Source organism: Asparagus officinalis, unplaced genomic scaffold (genome assembly GCF_001876935.1).
Source record: "Asparagus officinalis unplaced genomic scaffold, Aspof.V1 AsparagusV1_Un193, whole genome shotgun sequence".
In the NCBI taxonomy this organism is placed as follows: domain Eukaryota; kingdom Viridiplantae; phylum Streptophyta; class Magnoliopsida; order Asparagales; family Asparagaceae; genus Asparagus; species Asparagus officinalis.
This window is the reverse complement of record NW_017972459.1, coordinates 4,985-13,168: the sequence shown is the minus strand read 5'-3', so window position 1 is coordinate 13,168 and position 8,184 is coordinate 4,985. Positions and strand designations below refer to the sequence as shown.

Genomic DNA, 8,184 nt, shown 5'->3' with positions numbered 1-8,184 from the left:
TGCGTCGGGAATAAGCGTCGGGAAAAATGCAATTTGTTGTAGTGGGTCTTCTTTCAAGAGGATTTGAGATTAAGAAGGCAAGGTGCTATCAAATTGTCCAGCTAACCACGAATTTCAGAGGAGAATCATCAGATCTTGGCGAACACTTTCATAAAGAAAGCCCCCTTCGAAAGGTTTGTGATTCTTTCTCTTCTTTCCTCCGGATTAAACTTGGTTTTAATCTCGAGAAGAGCCACAATCTCGCTTGGTCGTGATTGTCGCTTCCGCAATTGTTTCCTTCGTGAAACAAGAGCGTAGTTATACTGTCGATCGGAATTGATCTGCGGCGGTCCACGGACTAACGCGTCCCCGGCACAGGCAAAGATCCCACACAAAGCAGCGGGAGATAAACTACTGCTGCGTTTTGTTTGATAAAGTTGTAATCTTTATTTTTCATTATAAGAAGATCTTATAAAAAGATCAACTTTTCTTTCAGTTTGAACTTGTAATCGATAAACGGTGTAACATGTTTGAAAACAATGGAAAAGGCAACTTCTGACACGAACATATGAGACCCATCCAAACCAACCCATTTAGCTTAATGGGTCCAATGGGGTGGGTAACTATTTCTATAGAGATTAAATGGGTATTAGATGGGCGGGTCTTTACCCACCCATAACCCACCCAAACTTACCCAGCTAACAAATAGAAATCTCCTCTCCCCTCTCTCTGTGATTCCTCTCTCCAGAACCCTAAAAATCTCGGCTCCCCTCTCTTTGCGATTCATCTCTCTGAGCTTCTACGGGATTTTCCCAATGGTGCCACCGCAGATCGGCGGGGAGGGCCTTTGACTAAGTCGATGACGAAGACAATCAGCATCTTTGGAAAACAAATTCGGAGCCAATCAAGAGGCTAAGTAGGTAAGTTTTGATTCTGCTTTTTGATCTAATTATTTCTAAATGTGATTTAATGTTTGATAAGGAACGATATCGGTGATTGATTGAGCGATTGTTAAGTTTAGGGTTAGTTTTGGTTGATTAGGGTTCGATATGAATTGGGAAAAGCCTTGGTTTTTTACATGGTTTATTTTTATTGTCAGGAATTTCTTTAGTCATGAATTTTTATCTAATGGGAGAGATCATCAATGTGTATGTCTGAGAAACAATGTCAATATTGTGTTTAAATCCATATTTAGTACTTATTATATTTTAATGAGTTATCAATTATTCTTAAAAATGCTAAAAACAACATAAATATAAAAGCTAATTTTAGTGTTTTCTTTTTTACTACTTCATAGGCATCAACTCCATCTCCAAGAATTGCATATAAATCCACTTTTTTCTTTTTGATAATACTATCCAACAATTACAATAGAGATTTTCTACATATTTTCACACGATATCGTTCATTTTTTGTGTTATTTTAAATTTAATTTTTTTTTTCAGATTTCATTTCTGTGTTGTTATTTGATCATTTCAAATGATTAAATGTAGGAGGTAGCATAATCGTCATTAAAGCTTGAACTTATTAGCTACCCTTTTCTAAACTCAAGATTAAGCTTAATTATAAGCTTATAAGTTGTAACTGATCTCACCACAAATCTTTGCATGATTATGGTGGCTAATATTTTTTTTATTTATTGTAGTAGTAACTCAGAAAAGTTGACTTCAGCAAGCCCACCGGTTCTCAATCGAGAAGGTAAAAAATTCACCAATTGTTATTACTATTATTATTTTCTCGTTGCTATTTTTAGCACGTAGATTTCTTACCTGCAATTTTTTTTGTCCCCAGTTATCATTAGCAGAATCATTCATTCATGTTTTTGAATGAATTTACTGCATGGGATGATGGTAGTGAATCTGATAATGAAACTATATCTAAAAGTAAAAAAAAAAGAGCAAAATCAAAAGTTTGGGTGTATTTTACTGAGTTGTCTGTTGATAGTGATAGGAAAGCTAAAGTTCAGTGCAAGAAATATGACCAAGTTTATGTTAGTGGTCATGGTACCACAAATATGTTGAGGCATATTCATTCTTGCCCAAAACAGTATATAGATGTGGTTGATTCATCGTGGAAAACTATGCCATTAGATCAAGATAATTACAGAGAAATGTTGACTAGGATCATTACATTGCATGGTTATTCAATCTGTTTTGTAGAACATCGAGGGATATGCGAATTATAGATATTTTTAAATCCTGAAGTCAAGCATATCTCGAGGAACACCACTAAAGCTGATTTGCTTAAGTTGTACAAGAAATGAAAAAAATTTCTTAAACAAACTTTGAAGCTAGTTCCTAGCAGAATCGGTCTAAATACAGACTTGTGGACCTCTTCAACATCAGATTACTACATGTCTCTTACTGCACATTACATTGATGAGCAAAGGATCTTGCAAAACAAAATATTAGCTTTGTCTCATGTTTCACCCCCATATAGTGGGACAATTTTAGTAGAGAAGCTATTTCATTTACTGAAGGAGTGAGGCATAGAAAAAGAAATTTTCACTGTTACATTGGATAATGAATCATATAATGATGCTTTTATAAATTTTTTGAAAGACCATCCTGTTAGTTTAGGGGGTGGATACCAACCTCCTGTCGGCGACGAAGCTCCGGCGAGCTTGAGGAACCACGCAGATGAGCGTGGAAGTCGACGGCGAAAGCTTCAGGTGAAGCTCGAGCTCCGCATGCCAGCACCCCGACCCTCGCGTTTGGGGATTCCGACCTTGGCGTCTAAGCGGACGCTCGCGGCTGAAAATCCTGACCCTTGCGTCCAAGCTGCGGCGGACTGCCCTAAAATCGCAGCAGCGATTTTCACATCTCCAGCTCTCAACAGAACTTTGTGGGGAGATTTAAAAAGAGATTTAAGAAGAGAGAGAGATCATTAAAGAGGGGTTTTTATTGTGGGACTTCATTTATTCTCAAGAGAGATTTAAAAGGGATTTTTCCCTTTAATTATTAACACTGTAGCTACAGTGTTCATTTGAGAAATCTCAGTTTTGGGATTTGCTCTTGATTTGTAATTTCTTGTTTGATTAATAAGAAATTGACTGTGTGGCTCCCGAGGACGTAGGCAGTTGCCGAACCTCATTATATTTTGTGTACTTTTTCTATTCTGCGTTTCTGTTGCATTAGGGATTTAGGCGTTAAATTCCAAACACATCCTGCTTTAAAGGAGAATTTTGTCTCTAATGGTGAATTTTTGCATGTACGATGTTGTGCTCACATTTTAAATCTTGTTGTACAAGATGGTTTAAAAATAATTGATAAATCTTTATCCAAGTTTAGAGAATGCATTAAATATGTAAAGAGTCCCCCTAGAAGGAAGAAAAAATTTGCAGAGTGTATCAAACAAACTTGTTCAGTTAGTGCAAAGAAAATTCAGCAAGATGTGTCCAATAGGTAAAATTCCACCTTTTTAATGTTGGAGAGTGTTTTACCTTTTCGTCGGGCATTTGAGTAATTGAAGGTAATCGATTCAAATTTTACATTTTGTCCATCAACCGAAGAATGAGGAAGGGCTGAAAAAATAGCAAAGTTCTTGAAGCCAGAATTTAGTGCTGGTATTTAAAGCATCACAACGCTCATTTTTGTTAGACTGATATTTCCCCTCAAATTTAGACTCATTCGATAGAAGACTAGCTAACAAAAACTTGTTCGAGTGTAGTAATTAACTGAGACATATGTATATATCACTTGCTTGCAGGGGCTGCTGAAAGTTGGGGATGGAGGAGTAAACGTTCTTGCTACTCGCGTTGATGAGGGTTGGTAAGTGAGTAAAATAGTCAAGGCATAGTAGTTGGAAGTGCATTGTGTTTTCGGTTGGTAAGTGAGTAAAATAGTCAAGGCATAGTAGTTGGAAGTGCATTGTGTTTTCTTCAGCTGAAGGTAACTTGCTAAAACTTGATTTGATTTAGGCATAGTAGTTGGAAGTGCATTGTGTTTTCTTCAGCTGAAGGTAACTTGCTAAAACTTGATTTGATTTAAAATTTGATGCAAAAAATTTTTCTTGGCTCGTAATGCTAACTTTTGATGGGAAGTTGTAGATTGCATTTGTAAGATTTCTGAGCTCCTTTTACCTTTTTATTTTTGTTGCAAAGCTGTAATTTTCCTCCCTGCATTAACAACTCTTTAAAGTTTCATAAACTAATCCTACTAGTCTAAAGATTTGCTTGCGACCTTATTTCATTTTTGGATGACAAACTATGTGAAAATTCTATAAAAAGATGAAAGATGATAAGTTTTGCTATAAGAAACAACATTCATTACCAGGGCATGACCTAGCGACATGATAATAAATTCTATTGCCATAGATAGAATAAAGAATAATTAATGTCTTTATACGCATGAATGATGCAATTTTAAGTCTTTCGATTTATCTACATAGAGAAACGTCATATCTTCTCTATGAAGGATATTTTTTTTAACAAATTCAAAAATCCATACATAAATATTTCTGCCCTGTGTAAACTGACATCTCTTGCTCTTAGTTTCACATGCTGTTGATTTCTGACACTGCCTTTTCTTCTGTGCTACTAACAAATGCTAAATTGATACACTGATGCTACATAAATTTTGGGTCAGCTTTTGTAAAGGAGATAACTGTCAAGTGCAAGAAAGACTGTTTACATCTCCAAAACTTAGAAAAAAAATCTTACAATATGCATAATATAGCAACCCAATCTTATCTGATCTCCGTATAAAATGATGCTCACAATACGATCAGTATTCAATTTTTTTAATGCTTCCATTTGAGGACTAATTCATATTTATCTTTTAAATTGTGTATTATATTACGTAGCATATTTCTTGGTAGTTGAAACTGTACTAGGTAAGTTTGAATACTGACACGTCCTGCTCTATTCAATGGCTTATTACAGACAATTCGGAGGCCATGATTAAGACATTATGCTTTCTTTTTTCTTCGATATTCGAGAATTGGGGATCAAAGCATGGAGATTGACCAGAATAGAAATACAAGTGAAGCAAAATGAAATATGAAGGTTCATGTTAGACAAGCAGAAACTGAAATCATAGGGAATGTGTTGAAGCTTTTGTTTGTAGCTAATGTATTGGTTTCTTTGTTCTTTTCTTTCAAAGTTTTAGCCTTCTTGGTCTTCTACATATAATGTCATATATGAAAGGACATATGTTTTCTATTCATAATAACAACAAAGTTTTTATTAGGATAAGAAACTTGTAAAAATAGGCCAATTCTTCATTTATTTCTTGTATGTGTCTCAGTTTTAAAAACCCCCGAAAAGTTTGCAGAAAATCCCCATAATGTCTGCAGAAAACCCCCTAAAAGTTTATAGAAAACCACCTAAAAGTTTACCAAAAACCCCCTTGCAAGTTTACAGAACCCCCCAGAAGTTTGCAGAAAACCCCTTAAAAGTTTGCAGAAAACTACCTGATAGTTTACCAAAAACCCTCTGAAAGTTTACAGAAAACCCCCTAAAAGTTTACAGAAAACCCTCTGAAAGTTTGCAAGTAGATCCTTGAAACTTACATATCTACTCCTCTATACAAATGGGAGAACCCAAGATTCACTATTCATACTACAGTAACATTTACTGTATCATTTATTACTGTAGCAAGCATGGAACTGGACATTGGATTTTTTGAAAAACATTACTGTAGCACACCGGAATACTGCAGCAGATGCGGGATACTGTAGCAATAATTTTTTTTTAAAAATTAACAGTTAAACCGGGATTACTGTAGCTGGGAAAAAAAATATGACGTGCTTTGCACGGTGTTCACACTAGTATATAAAAACATCATAACTAAATGAGTTATTGGGTCACCCATGAGAAGTGACCCATTTAGTAAATGCTAAATGAGTCATAAATAGTCAAGTGGTCATAAATGTGCCTGCACATTTATGACCCAACCAAAACCCAATGAAAACCACTCATTTGACAACCCTAGGGTACAGGTTACCCAGAATCAGGCGGTGTGTAGTGAAACAAATTACAGCCTTACAGGGCGTACAAGCTGGCGCAAAAGGAGGGAAGTAAGGGTGAAGTCGGATAAATTATTGAAAAATTAAAAAATTCTCCAAGGACCCAAAATATAGGACCAATAGAAGGGACAAATGAGGTGTCTTCCTCCTATTGGATAATAAGTTGGTTATCATTGATGGCCAACTTATTATCCAATAGGAGGAAGACACCTCACTTGTCCCTTCTATTGGTGCCATATTTTGGGTACCTATAGCAAAGCTCTGAAAAATTTAGTGCTGTTCAGCCGCAGCATTCATTGGTAAAATCTACAGGGTAGCATCTATCTCACACCGACCGCTGCACATAGCTGGCAACTCCGTCGCCCTCTCGAGCCATGGCGACTCCCCTCTCATCTTCTCCGTCCCGCGCCCAAATCCTCTCTCTCTTCCGCTCTCTCCTCCGGACCTCCTCTAAATTCTCCGATTACAACATAAGATCCTACTCAAAACGAAGAACCATCGACGGTTTCCGCTCCAATCGATCCCTCTCCGACTCTTCTCTCATCTCTTCCGCCTTTGACGATGGCAGGGCTCAGCTTCAGGCGGCGGAGAGGCAAGCGGCGGTCTACTCTATGTACTCTTCCAAGGTGAAGAGCATCATGGAGATCAGCGTCGACTGATGGATGCGGTAAAAAGCAGTGATTTTGATGCTGTTTTTGTGATACCCGTTAGGGGAAACGCTTAAAGTTTGTTTCTTGGATTCGGGGTGAGGGAATAATGATGTTCTGAGATTATATGCTGTCTGATGATAATATTATGAGTTAGTTTGCTTATTGAAATTATTAAGGTTCAGTTGATTGAAAATGGGGTTTTATTGAAATTATTAAGGTTCAGTTGATTGAAATTATTAAGGTCTCTTTAATAAGTAGTTTTTTTTAGTGGTGAGTTCTATTAGATTTGCTAGAGGATCAATCTCATGTTGATATTGCAGTGCTCACCTGCAGCTAGTTTAGTACAATGTTTGGCTGGGACTAGACTAGCGCGAAGCCAATCTTCATGGGGGAGGGACTGACAAAACACGGGTTATGGTCCACTTAGTTCAACATGCAGTAGATGGATTTAACAACTGGCTTTTAAGGATATTTTTTCTAGGTTTCTGACAGAGGTGGTAATTATTTTGTTTGTTCTACGCATGCTCTCTATGAATTATGATGAACGCAAATTTATAGAATGATTATGTTGGTCAGCAAATGGTGGAGTCTATTAGTGCGCTACAGTTTTGCTTTAGAAATTTCCTTTAAAAAAGAAGAATTTGTTCTTCAAGTTTTAGGCTATTTCATGTTTAATTTCATAGACATCGGGCTGAATTCTCGTGCCATATATCCTGCAATTGGGAACTAAATTAATACTAAGGAAACTGTTCTTCAAATTACTCATTCTTATTACAACACATAATGGCAACCTGCTGCACAAAAATTTGAAAAATCAAACATGACTAGAAACCTTATTACTTTTGTTATTGTACATGGTATAGTTCAATATGTAACTTTTTTTTTGTATGCGTAGGTTTGCGGACTGTTGCGTCATTTCGGCCTAATACTTAGCCAAACTATGCTCTCTCATGTATATTACATATTATGGTTTTTTATTTCCATCTCGTAGAAGTGGAGCATGATCTTCCCCTTTGCTGAGCCAGCAAATGTTTGTGTTCGCTTATCTTTGTCTAATTCCTTTCTTCAGGAGTAGAGCTCCTTTCTTGTTTCAGACTCATATTCTTCCATGTAAGTAACTGGTATAGAGTTTTCTGGTTTATAGAGAGGCGTACGGACTGTCTCTATAAATAAGTGGACTCAATTCTTTGATTGAAAGCGAGGTGTATGTATGATCACTAATTCAATGTTCACTTGTATTGAGCACTTAAGGAAAGACAGTCATGGACGCCTCCTTATTTTCTTGTAGCGTACAGTTCAACAGATGTCTATAATACATAAAACAACAATAAATGGTAATTCTGGTTACTTTTACCAAGCTCAAATGTTGGCATTATTGGTGGAACCAAGTGTCAGTTCAAGTAAGAAGTACATCTGAACTTGCTTGTGTAAATGATTGTAGGTATGAATATTAGCCTATCGTTATCCCAACTCCATACCAACTTTGATTCCTTAGAGGAGTCCGGCCAAAAAGAAAGGAAACTGATGATAAGGATTTTCATATTGAGACCTAAAAGAGGGATTTTGCCGCACAACCTGTTTGTTTAGG

At 36.6% G+C, this 8,184-nt stretch overlaps 2 long non-coding RNA genes across 3 annotated transcripts; both read left to right on the top strand.

Annotated features, from left to right (window-relative positions):
* The first annotated feature begins 661 nt into the window (after positions 1–661).
* LOC109827420 lies at positions 662–3,795 on the top strand. Of its 2 annotated transcripts, none has more exons than XR_002243425.1 (3): positions 662–899; positions 1,628–1,677; positions 3,688–3,795. It is a non-coding gene; the product is annotated as an uncharacterized LOC109827420 (long non-coding RNA). The 2 variants fall into 2 exon arrangements; XR_002243426.1 differs by having other exon boundaries at positions 1,625–1,677.
* A 12-nt stretch (positions 3,796–3,807) lies between these two features.
* On the top strand, positions 3,808–5,170 carry LOC109827421. The gene is made up of 2 exons (XR_002243427.1): positions 3,808–3,869; positions 3,940–5,170. It is a non-coding gene; the product is annotated as an uncharacterized LOC109827421 (long non-coding RNA).
* The last annotated feature ends 3,014 nt before the right edge of the window (positions 5,171–8,184 follow it).